The sequence below is a fragment of the Argopecten irradians genome, unplaced genomic scaffold, assembly GCF_041381155.1.
Source record: "Argopecten irradians isolate NY unplaced genomic scaffold, Ai_NY scaffold_0020, whole genome shotgun sequence".
Taxonomy (NCBI): domain Eukaryota; kingdom Metazoa; phylum Mollusca; class Bivalvia; order Pectinida; family Pectinidae; genus Argopecten; species Argopecten irradians.
In genome coordinates, this window is record NW_027187487.1 from 52,780 (window position 1) to 65,912 (window position 13,133).

General features: G+C 32.8%; 1 long non-coding RNA gene across 1 annotated transcript; it reads left to right on the top strand.

Annotated features, from left to right (window-relative positions):
- Positions 1-5,126: 5,126 nt before the first annotated feature.
- LOC138311381 (uncharacterized) lies at positions 5,127-11,652 on the top strand. The gene is made up of 3 exons (XR_011206618.1): positions 5,127-5,339; positions 5,719-6,542; positions 7,362-11,652. It is a non-coding gene; the product is annotated as an uncharacterized lncRNA (long non-coding RNA).
- The last annotated feature ends 1,481 nt before the right edge of the window (positions 11,653-13,133 follow it).

Below are 13,133 nucleotides of genomic sequence, written 5' to 3' on the forward strand. Positions count from 1 at the left end.
AATGCAAAGGGTGATTACGTTGATCAAAATATCACCGGATGCCATTCAGCCTGGTAATTTATCATGTTGTTTACATTAAATTTCATTGTTGTCACAGGAACTCACACGATATCCGGTATTGAAGTTAACTAATTATTGAAATCCGTTAGGCAACTGACTTTTGACATAACGGTATGGTTGGTCTCTGCATCATTTATAATTGGATTGGTATAGTAACCATAGTGACAGACCTAAAGTTTTCTTAAAATATCACTCTATGGTATCGCCGTGTTGGAAAAGGCAATTATTAAACATAAAAATGAAAATGCATTCATTTTATTTCTTACATACAAGTAGTATATTATATTCTTGTCAACAACCACACATTTGGTATGCACTTCACTTTATGTATCAGCTTTACATTTACAAATGTAATTTATGATTTGCAATTTCGGGCTGATAATTGCAATATTTGTTAATACTTTATCAGCGTTAATTTTTCTATCTCGAAATATATTGCTATGGCGACTGAAATACACACTAAGGAGACACATGATTGAAAAAACGGATTATTGTCAGAAATCAAAATACATATAAATTATGATTCAACATAGGCTGGACTGAGGCTTACACGAAATAAGTCAAAATATAAGTGGCTTCATCACTTGTCACCAAAATTGTAATAGGCTGGCTATTTTTCATCATAATTACGTGATACACATTTTTAAGAAATAGCGTATAAAGGTGATATAGTCGCGTCATCCAAGTCATTCCACATATGAAGAGAAGAAGGTATAAATAATATTTTTTTAGAGAAAGTCTTTACAAAGAATTCTAAAATTGCTGTTAGTTCCTATAACATAGTTTTAAGTATCGCCGACTTTTAAAGGAAGAAGTGAATGGACATTGTTCTTTTGCGTCTCTTGATAAGCTCTCGCCCATGTGGGGTAGGTTCTAGGTTCTGTCCCATGGCCGAGACACACCAAAGTCTATGAAAGTGGTAGTTTTTGCTTCTGCTTAACGCTGAACATTAAGGGAGTGGGACGACTGGATCGCCCGTTGTCAGTATAATGTGACTGGCGGGGCATGCTTCAGTGTTATAACACTAGTACTATACCACTACAGAAGAAGACATAACATGAATATACCGCAGTCTTCCAAAACACGCACCAAGCACTTCATGCACACTCCATATCACATGCATAGGTGACAGTCCTTAAATGACCCTGGCTGTTAATAGGTCTTTAATTAATCAAACAAACAAACAAGTATCAAGCCCGTTTATAAAGCTGAAACAGAAATCCCTGCGGCCTAGCTCATGTTGAGCCATTACTAATTTTATAGAATCTGATACCAAACAGCCATCCCAAAGCTGATATGCGTATTCTGAAATGGATAAAATAAAAAAAAGATTTGTGCATACGAAGTAAAACATTCATTTTTAGAATTAATTCTAATCTCCTTTACATGTTAATTTTTTCATAGCAGAACGATATATATAGTTCACTTGAGAGACTCGTGAAACTGACTCTAAAGTGTCTGTAACTGAAGAAAATAATAAACGTCCAAGGATCGAGCCTTGAGGCACTTCTGCTTCAATAGTACCTATCCCTTTAATTTACAACTAGTCCTCTATGCCATACACTATTTAAGGCTTTAGAGACATCACAGGATATTTTTACAGGTGTGTTTTCTTTCTTCGAGAGACATCCAAATCGTATGAAACTATTCAAGTAGTTGAAATACTGTGGAATGTCCAGACATGAAATATGACTGATGCTGATAGAACATAGAATTTTGTAACAAAAGTTATGCATATGCTTACTTTAACTTTCTCAAATATTTTTCCTATCGTCGATAGATGAGACCTTAATCTATAGTTAGATGGAGACTATCTATCATTTTTCTTGTGTGATCGAACAACTTTAGCAATTTTTCACACATCTAGATATATACATTGATTAAGGAAAACATAAACAATAGAATTTTAACATATGATGACTAATTTCACCATGACCCGAAGCCTTGCCGAGTTTTAATATATTTAACACTTTGTTTCCACTTTCATGTAGATTATTAAATGTATTCGCCGTTCTAGAGGGAAAATTTGATAGTACTTTTTCGTTATCATCTAAATGTTTACTACTACAGAAATAGTCGTTTAACAAATTGACTTTTTCAGTTTCAGATGTAGCTAGGGAATCAGACTCAGGATCTACAAGAGTTGTTACTTGTTGAGACTTTTTAGCAGCTAACAAGACGCCAATAAGATTTCGGATGTGAACGAGAATATTCGTCAATGAGACCATGAACGTTTTCGTAAAAATTGAGACGGGCATATTTTCGCCTTGATATTTACTGTTTTTATCTTATTCATATATATTCTGATATCTGAACTGTGTTTGGAATTTTTACTCTTTCTATAAAGTCTGTCTCGAATTAAAATATTTGTTCTAATTTCAGAATGTATCCACGGCTTGTCAATTGGTCGTATTAAAAATACTTTGGAGGGGATACACTCATTAGCAAACTGTACAATTAAGTCAGTAAAACGCTGACAAGCTAAATGGACAGAATCACAATTTGAAACCATTACTTCCCATTCATATTCAGATAAAAGATTATTAAAACTAACAAAGTCAGCCCTTCTATAAATATGACTTTACGTGTATAAACTGAAGAAATCTCGCATGGAATTTCTGTACTAGCTGTACAACCTTCATGTTCTATCGATAGAGATAGTTGAAGAGAAGGAACTTTGGAGAGAATCTGATAAAAGTATTAGGTCTAGTAGACTATTTTTATTATGACCAAGCCGAGTAGGATCTTCTATCATGTTTACTAAACTAAAGCTAATATGGTTACATTTTTAGACTGCAGCCGATCAACAAAACATGAGAGGACGGTGTAGTTATTAAGTCTACGTAAGGTCAGCAGTAATAATTACATTAGAGGAAAGATCAAACGCGTTGCTAAAAGATACACGTAGTAGAGTTTTCTGGTCTTTAGGCGGTACATATGATAATAGAATGTGGGTTTTTTTAAAATTCTAATTGTATCCACATTGTTTCATGTTCAGAGATTTCCAATTGCTTTAACCTTGTAACAATGAACACACTGTTGACATAGACGAGGATCCCTTCACCCGCATAATTCATATTAAGTCTGAAAGGGGTCTGAAAACCTTCGATATTTATATGTATACAAGTTTAATATGCTAGTGAAAATTGAAATATTTCCAAGACTCGTACCAGGATTTAACTCGACATCCATACATTGTAAAAGCAGGATAAAAATACAAGTGAAAAATCTCAATTCAGAACACAATATACAATATGTGTTGCAAGAAAATGCAAATAGTTAACTATACGATATTTCGATTTCATAATTTTACTAATATTCAGACGAAAAACTAAATGTTATGTAATTGTACAATAAGCATTTGCTTTTCAGTAAAACATACCGATTGCCATTTTGTGAGACATATAATCATTACCCATTTAACAATTGTTTAAAAAAAGATATGAAATGACAAATGTTCCTTTATGATATCAATAAGGATAAAACAAGAATGAAGATGTTGATGACGTTTTTCTTTCTTCTTCTAAATTCCTCCGAAAAACCCTTCCTCTTATGTCGTGAATTGGCTACTTAAAATTTGGATATATAATGCTTACCAATTCAAGCATATATGATATACAACGTAGCCAATCAAAAGCTTTTTTAAATATTAAAATAAAGGTGTTCCTGCTTTACAAAACAAAACAAAAAACAAAAAATGAAAAGCAATTACCATGAAATATCTTATCTGATATACATACTTACAACCGTCACAAATGAGTAAATACTTAAAGTAAATTTTAGTAACAGTAAAAACTTTTTAATTTAAAGATATGAAAAACTGACACTGACCATGTACTACATAATCAATATAACTGGGATTAAATGGAATAGTTTAGATCCTTTGCAGGAAAAAATAGTAATTGGAATATGTATCTGTAATATAGAAATAGTCGTTAATATGACTTATGTCACACACATGGAAACCTATAAGGAATAAACGTACCCGGCCTACGAAACCGTTCGGCCGAGAACGAGCACTGCCTCAGCGAATCACTTGGGCACAGCTTGTTTTTACTTTGTTGTATGTTTCTAATTATTTAAAGCGTAATTTTCCTTCGAAAAGACCATCATATTCATATGTGAACAAATAATGTCGCTTTGAATTTGATATTTTATACGGTTCAGTTTTATTGTCTAGTAGGTAAGTGATATCAAACGTGTAAGATAAAATGCATACATACGTTTTAATAATGATTTGCACAAACATGTCTTTGCTCCATTAGCCGTAATAGGCACCAATTGTAGCTCTATAGACGACACCATTACCTCTCTAAAAGTCTTTTGAGCTACAATATTGCAGCTAATGGAAACCATGCATTGTAAATATTCAATATCAATATGTCGACCGTAACAAACAATCTGATTAAAAAATAGATCTTTGTTATTACTTTGTTTGATAACATATTGAACGAAGTGGTTATTAAGATCTGTATTTATTCAGATTGCTTTAAGAAACACATACACAAACACACCTTGACATATCCTGACACACACATACCCCATTTATTTTATTAAGAAAAAAATCGATAATGGGAACGAGGCTACTAATTCTTCAGTTTACAGTATAAACGGGGCCCTCTATGTATTTGGTAGTGTACTACAGTGACACAGCTATATTAATTTCGACTTTAAGCAGAGTAGTACAAACAAGGCAACCTTTAACATGACATACTGTGCCAGTAATATTTATAAAAGGTTTTGTTATTATATTATAGATTTTGAAAGTATTGGAAATAACAAAATCTATCCACAGATTGCGAAAAATAATTTCCTGCTCCAAAAGTATCAAATTAGAAACAAATATTAATATTATTTTTTTTTAAATCATTCATCATGATTAGGAAACCGATTCGTCCTCATTCACTCATCTCTCTTTGAAGCATTATTTTCATATTGTTTGTATTCTTATTTTCTCTTTCTCTATTATTGATAAAATAAAAGTATAATTTTATCTTATATCTTATACTTACATTTGCCAAAAATATTGTTGAAATTAATTTAGCCTATCTGGTAATTAACAATTATATAGATCATTTAGATATGTGAATGGGGATTCCCCTATTGGCCAACGCAGTGACGTTTGGACCAAGTAGGAGTGGCAAAAGGTGAACAAATTTGAAAATGTTACTGTTAAGCTCCCAATATAAAGCGTTAGGGATTCAATGTTTTAACAGGGAACTGGTTTGACGTTTACGTGAGAAGATCAATTAATGCACACTCTGAAAACACAGTAAAAGGTAAGTGCTATATATGACATGAAATTGAATTCATGCTTAATATACCGACCAAAGTCTACGTTACCCAAGAGATAATTACAGGTTACTGTTTGTCGGTCATGACCATATCATCAACGGTGTGTGAAACGATGTAATGTGAACACGCTATTTATAAGGTATTTAGTGATCATCCATATCCTGTCGCACGTCGAAACCCTGGTAATGTAGTTATTTACTAATGGCGAAAGGCAAAATACCACCGCTTTAAATCAATTGCCAAATAGAGTTGTATTTTTGAAAATTAAGGTAAAGCTATGTACAAGTCAAAATGTCTATACAAACAAAATTTAACTTATTATTAAAGAATGTGGCATTATATTCGTCATTTTCAAATTTTCAGGAACATTGTCGGGGCCAACACCAGAACAAGTTAATGTAAGAGCCACCCAGTAAGGGAACAAAGAAATGGAGGAACAACAAGAAAGAACTATGCTGTACAATTACTTTTTACATGACATCAACAAATGTGTTAGAGAACTTGGTTATATAAGAAAGTTATTTCCTGACTTTACCGAATATTTCATGGATTTGGTGCCACATTTGCCTGCGTTGTACTTCAATGCTGATACTGAAAAGAAGTTATGTATATCAGAGGCAGATATCGTAACAGTATCAGTTAGCACTATAGAAGAAATATCTGGAAAGGGAAATGAATCATTCATTGCTGCAAGAGAAATGTTTTGCGAGCTTTGTAGGGGTCACCTTAATGACATGTGTTTAGTTTTGCAAAGACATGGACACCAAGGACGGTTTGTTGTGATAGATGCGTTTAGGGAAAAGAGACATTGAAAACATTGTAAACGTGCATAATCAATATTTAATTACGAACATAAAGATTCAAATCACTGGCTAAATATTCTAAGGATTATAACCAATGTAACCAAAGAGAAGAAAATGGGATACTTAAGAGAAGGTAATATTCTACCGATGAATACGTCGGTAGCAATCTTTATACATGGTTTAACATGTTTACAAACAGTGCGGTCTGCTAGGCTACTTAATGTTAATTGAGATCGAATAATCACGTGACTGTGTTTCATTGACGTGAATAAGAAGAAATCAAACTATACTCGTGCGTGATTCTGGAATAAGGAATGATTTTCTACCTGGTTTTGGAAAGCGACAAAGACGACTTCGAAGTGAGATTTATCATAAATACATTAGGTGGGTACAAAAATATGTTTTATATGCCCAATTTTAGACCTTTTAATATTTGATATATATGATAAACCCCTAGTCCGTCATTAATCATCAACTGGTATCAAGTGATGCGTAATATTATAAGAACCATGTTTTCGAACTACAATGTAGTAATTCGAAGTTTCATATATAGGACAATAAAGTCCAACCACAAGTATAAAAATCATTTAATCAAACAATATGTGACTATTCATAAAATGATACTACAAAGGATTTATAATAATGAATTATACTGCTACAGTTTATATTAGATATCAAAACAGTTAAATATGTAATAATTCATGTTCGAATGTTTTTCGATAGGTTTGATAAGGCTTCAGCTAATGCCTTTAAATAAAAAAGACATACATGAGCCAGATAGATGAGCAAGGTCCACAAAATGTCTATATGGTTAAAAGGGAATAAATACAGACATTGTTGTAAAACTTCTTTTTTTTTACATTTTTTATTCTGATATTGTTAAATGACAAAAACAAAGGGTTTAAAAAACCTAAAAGCCTGATAGGGATATAGAGGTAAATCCTTTAAATCGCTATTTATCATAGAGTTCTGCATGGATTATAAGTAAATTATCTTAAAATATTACATTAAAACCTATATTCACTGATTATAAGATTATGCAGCGAGAAGTCAGAAACAGAAACCTTTACATTACCATGGCACTGAAAGTATTGAAACAATTACGATTTTCACTGTTCCTTATTTTGTTTTTAATATATAATGCATGATCATCGTCTAAATACAAAGATATTTACTGTGGTTAAAAATAGTTTTATGTTGCAGGAAGATGTCATCACATGGTGGTTTAAGAAATCTCCAAATATATTGCGGCTTTGAAGAGGGGAGGCATTAAACTATACAATAGAAGAAGTAAGTCTAGCAAGTTTGCAACCGTGTAAGGACAGGTCTCACAGGCATGGAAATACACTCTAGGCACTCAGCTCATCGTCAGTATTAACCAGATGATGCCTATAGAATGCTGGTGAACTAATATGAGGAGGTTGATCTTATTGAACGGTTTCTTCCTTGACTAAATTTTGCACTCATTAAATCTCACCTCCTCTATTACTTTAGTGAAAGGGAAAAAAGGAAACAATCTTTTTAACTCACTTACACATTTGGATTAATAGTTTGTTGATTATTGTTTCCTATGTGGAATCCGAGTAGACTCTGCATACACTTAAACAATTGAATGATCAAAACGTGCGAAATATCTAACTAATTGGTAATGTTGTACTAGTTCGTTAACATAATGTACAATTCATGTATAGTACAATTCTTGATTGAAGTCATTAGATGTTATGTTATATAAGTAGATCTTATGTATTGAGCACATCTGGATTTCCTGTCAAAATGTTGTAATGTACGGGTGGTTCAGACTTAATATCATTATTATTATTATTACAAACTGCTAGTTGTTTATGTACGGTATGTATCATAAATTAAATGTCAATATCAGGGTTTAAAGTAATTAATTATACTTCAATCCATTAATCCACTGTATTAAAAAGTATTGACATTAAATGATGTGATCGGTGTGAAGAAAACGTCGTGTTTCACCCCCTGAACACGTTATACCTCACCCTTTTCGGAAGCCAGACAAATTGCCGCCAAATATTAATTTTGATACAAAAAAAGCCCGCGGTAATGTAATGTCGCTTGACAGATGAGCAAAATCTGACTGCTATTCGTGGAATATGAAGACCCAATATGGAACTACGACGCTTTGTTCAAGTGAAACTTGGTTTATGCAGTGGATTGATAAAAAGAGATTTGATAATATCAATTGTCATATTTATGCATTTCTTTCTTCTAAGTCTTCTATCCATAGTATAATGTTTACGATCGAATATTTTAGTACATTTAGTATGTTGTTTGCGTTCGTCGCTGCAATAGAAACGTCCGTCGGAAATATAAAACGTACAATATAATTATATCAAAGCTGATAATATGTTTTTACAAATAGTAATGTAAAATATATCCAATACTAAAGTGAACGTTACATTAACAATTCAAGGATATGATATGACCTTTCATATTCAAGTCAAATTGGCCAATATTTAAAGTCCGTTTATAAATTTACAGCTTGATAGTGTATAAACTAATTAGATAATTATACAGACTATTCCCAGTTTGATAGATCTACTATATTTAGTTGAAGAGAATTGTTTAAATTTTGAAGCGAGAGTGGCAGACGCCATATTGCACCATTAGGGATTTACCACGTGACGGCTCTTCGCCAATCATCTGGGGACATTTCTGTCCGAGATTCGATAAAGTACTACAAAATGATAAAGAAAGTTATTAAAGCTTTGTTGAGATCGACAAATGGAAATTACGTTATAGTTTTGCATTTCTAATTTTTTCGTCTTCGATTCGTAGCATGTTGTCAGGTAGTTTCCGATTCTTTAAAATTGATATTTCTCTGGCTCTTCATTAGCTTCATTTGGATTGGCTGTTGTCTTGGTTTCTTCTTTTAGCGATGTGTCTGCTAGCGGAAATCGGTCAAAATAAAAAAAAAAAGATTATTGGTAAGTCTTTGGCTTAAAATTCACGTAAATTGTGTTCAATAAGACCAGTTGTCGTTATTTCTGTCTCTGTTCAGTTTGTTAAATCAACGCCGCTAAATATCCAGTCCCCTGGTATCATTATTCTGGTCTCTAGTCTCTAAATGGCTTTTTCAGTTGATTTCTTAGTTACGTCTTAACTCCTGGTATCCTTAATGCTTTTGTTAACAGTACCCTTTGCGTTGCACACCTTAGACGATCTGTTTACTCTATCTGCTTTCCATCCTCTTAATTCTTTAACATTCTTCAATAGTCCCCTATTCACATCTGACACACTAATAACAGTAGTACATTGTAATTCAATATCACATATAATTAAAATACACATTATTATCACTTTGAACATCCCATAAAAGGTCATGCTCTGGTGAATTCTCGAAGTTACCAATCAAATCGATGCTTCCAGAATCTTGGAATTGAATTTCTGGAGACGCAATTATGGTACCTCATTTCGGCCGTGTCGCAAAAACATATTGACGACCCACCAGGCGGTAGTGCGATAAGGCGTTATATGACAGTGCGATCATGCACCACTTGATGATGTGACAACGCACTAAACGAAAAGAGACAATGTTCTAAACTAAAAGCCACAATGCAGCAAGCGAAAAACGACAAAGTATAAAGCAAAGAGCGACAGTGCGACATTGCCCAATGTGACAGTTTGCGCCATGCGACAGAGCGACAATGCGCCATGTGATAAACAATCTGTCACACTGTCGCATGGTACATTGTCGCACTGTCACATGGCGCATTGTTGCATTATCGCACTGACGCATGGCAAATTTTTACATTGTTGCATTACCGAAATCAGCAACCGTAACAACCAGTGAACGTAGTTATCTCGCCCAAAGACCACAAAAACTAAATGTTTATTTGAAGTACAGGTGGTTTAAAGGTCACAAGAACGTGATTCGTCGTGGGATGTTATCGAATCCTCTATTAAACGGAGTGAACGTGAGGATCTGTAGCTGTATATATCATGGGTACCGTTTGAAGGGGTCATTCTTCGTGTGGTATTTGTTTAGATAACAATGACTTTGATGATAGTCTTTCATGTGAGCGCAACTCTTTTGTTTTGACCTCATTGTGATCAGGGACACCAATCAAATAAAAAATAAATTAGATTTAACTTTTGCAAAGGAAAATGGAGAATGCTAAGCACAGCTTTGATAATAAGTAGCATTAAACAGCACACTAAAAAAAGAAAAGATTATGCGTTTCCATAAATATCTAAAAATGACATCAATTTGGATTTCTATGAATTGACTGCAAAATAACACACACAACGTCTGTCAATATCAGGAGTTAGCAGCCAAATGCAGATCTGAAACATATTGACAATACATAATATGTCTGTCATCTATTTATATGTTCATTGATGTCAATGCGTTTATCAATATTATAAGAAATCACAACGAGTTTGTATGAAAATAAATAAATAAATAACATAAGCTATGTCGATAAACCTCTAATCATCTCTTCAAAGAATGTTGGGACAAATTGTATGCACAATCACGTTTTAATGATACCTCAAATGAAATGCTTTGTGATGGGAATATACCATGGTTGTTATTGCATATTTAGCCGTTTTATAATGGCATCAGTCACTGTCCAGTTAGGGTTTTTTAAATACTCCTTTGACACCTTTTGATAAGTTGGTGCTTTTTTCTACAGCTGTTTGAGATAGCTGCTTGTTTTATTATTCTATTGTTTGTCTTCATGATAGCTTTATGTATTTTAAAAAGTATCGAATATATTATATATTTCACTTCTAGTGATATCCGTTCTGTCAGAGTTAAAAGTCATTTCCAAGATAATAAAATATTAATGACTTTTGATAAACAAGTATACTCCATTGGTGTTTTTGGTTCAAATGAAATAATTCTAGATAAGAGTAACATTGATAATGTTCTTTCATATGAACTCTTTACTATACTCTTTTCCTATTTTGATATCTTTGTGTTCTGGTACACTAATCACTGCGACTTTGTTGCAACTCGAAAAAATGTTTATTAAATAAATAACTAAAATGAACACATAAATTAAATTAAACTTTTGTAAATGAAAATGGTGACTGCAAAGCATGTTTTTTATAAGTAGCATAATACACAATAAAAAAATGCCTGAAAAATTAAGATCAATTTTGGTTTCTATGGGATCTTGGCATTTCTTACTCGGCAGGTGTTTTTAGCTACTGGGAGTTTGGTACATATATGTATGTATTTGGCTTCATTGTCTGTTGATTCTTAGCTTTCATTTCAATTGCAACACAGGACAATCGAATTTGACAACAGGTATAGCATATTTTAGACATATCCAATAAGTCATCTTCTCTGGTCGTAACCGTAATTCTTCCTCCTTCTGCAAAATATAAAAACTCTTTTTGAAAATTACAGTACTTTAAATGCATAGGTTTTAAAATTACATGTACAAATAAGAGCTGAAAATGATTTTTGGCAGTACTGCCAAAAATCATTTATTTACATCAATAGTGAAATGAAATGAGTACATACGGTCAGATCATGAAGCCAAATTGTGGTCTACAATTTCATTACACATTTTTACGATGTTATTAGTAATTCTAAAGTGATTTCTGCAGGTATGTTTCCATGTAAACATATTTAAGGCATAAAAACAACAATTTTACAGTACAAAATTTCTGTGTTATAACTAACGTTTATAAGTCATCTGAAGCCATTTGAATTATTTTTACAGCTTTATTCATCAAACCTTATGGTTTTTAATAGAGTTACGATTGAAAAATAGCATGTGAAAATTTTCTCTCAGTTACGGCACATATAACTTTAAATTGAACATAATGGATACTAATAACGTCCGATTATGTACAACGTGTGTTATCTTATCTGGGCATATCATATTAGTAATTCTTCCTCCTTCTTCAAAATATGAAATCTTAATTGAACATAGACTTATACATGTAACAGACGATTTATGTACAAATCATTTGATGTAGATAATGTGTTGCAGCATTCATGAACCTATTATACTAATGATATGACAGAACAATATGGCTGGATCTTTCTATATTTAAATTATCCTTTGCCTCCTTACAACAGATAAATTGCTGGATTCTGAAATGCATTGTGCTGATTCTAAAACTTGCTTTCTTATCCGTTCGAACATTTCAACACGAAAACGTTAAATACATTTTTCTCTGATCATTATCAAAAGAAGAAAAATTTATGCAGCTTCAGTTATTTCAAGAATATGTTATTATACAATTATCGACCTATTTTCAGGTTGATACGGTGATTTATCAACCCGAGTAAGTGATATATCCCGAGGCAAGAGGCAGATGGTTATATCATTTTCGAGGGTTGATAACTCACTGTATCCACCTGAAAATAGGTCGATAACTGTTTTATTATATGACATTTACAGAATATTAACCTGGTTCTTCAAAAAGACTTTACCAAAATAAACAGGATGATATTTGCAAATGTCCCTTTTACAAAAATAGTTTATCTATTACAAGTAGTATATGGTAAATATCCAAATACTTTTTGCTAATATTTTAGACTGGTAGAACCGGAATACTTTATCGCTGCATCAACTTCCCGTCTGCATTCTTGAACGTTTTACATAAATTGAAGTTTGTTGTTGATCACCGTTGATCGCAGTAAACTTGCTGCCTTCCGCCGTGTATGTTGCCGACTATATAATGACGTCACAATATATTAATCCGACGTCATTGAATTAGGAAACTCCCGTTACTCTATATTTGGGTGCGAATCGACGTCAAAAGTGATTATGACGTCACATCTAAAGGGAGTTCCCCTCGATCTATTTTTAACACAGGTAACTGAAATCTGATCTTGTGTTCGTTAATCCGAATTTATTAAGATGTGAGAATTATTAAAACAAAACTGATTCCCTACTCCGGATATTGATGTTGACACATGTGACTTAAGAATAGATAAGTGTAAGTTCGTCCTCGCCCTCATGAGAATTTACACTATCTAAGTTA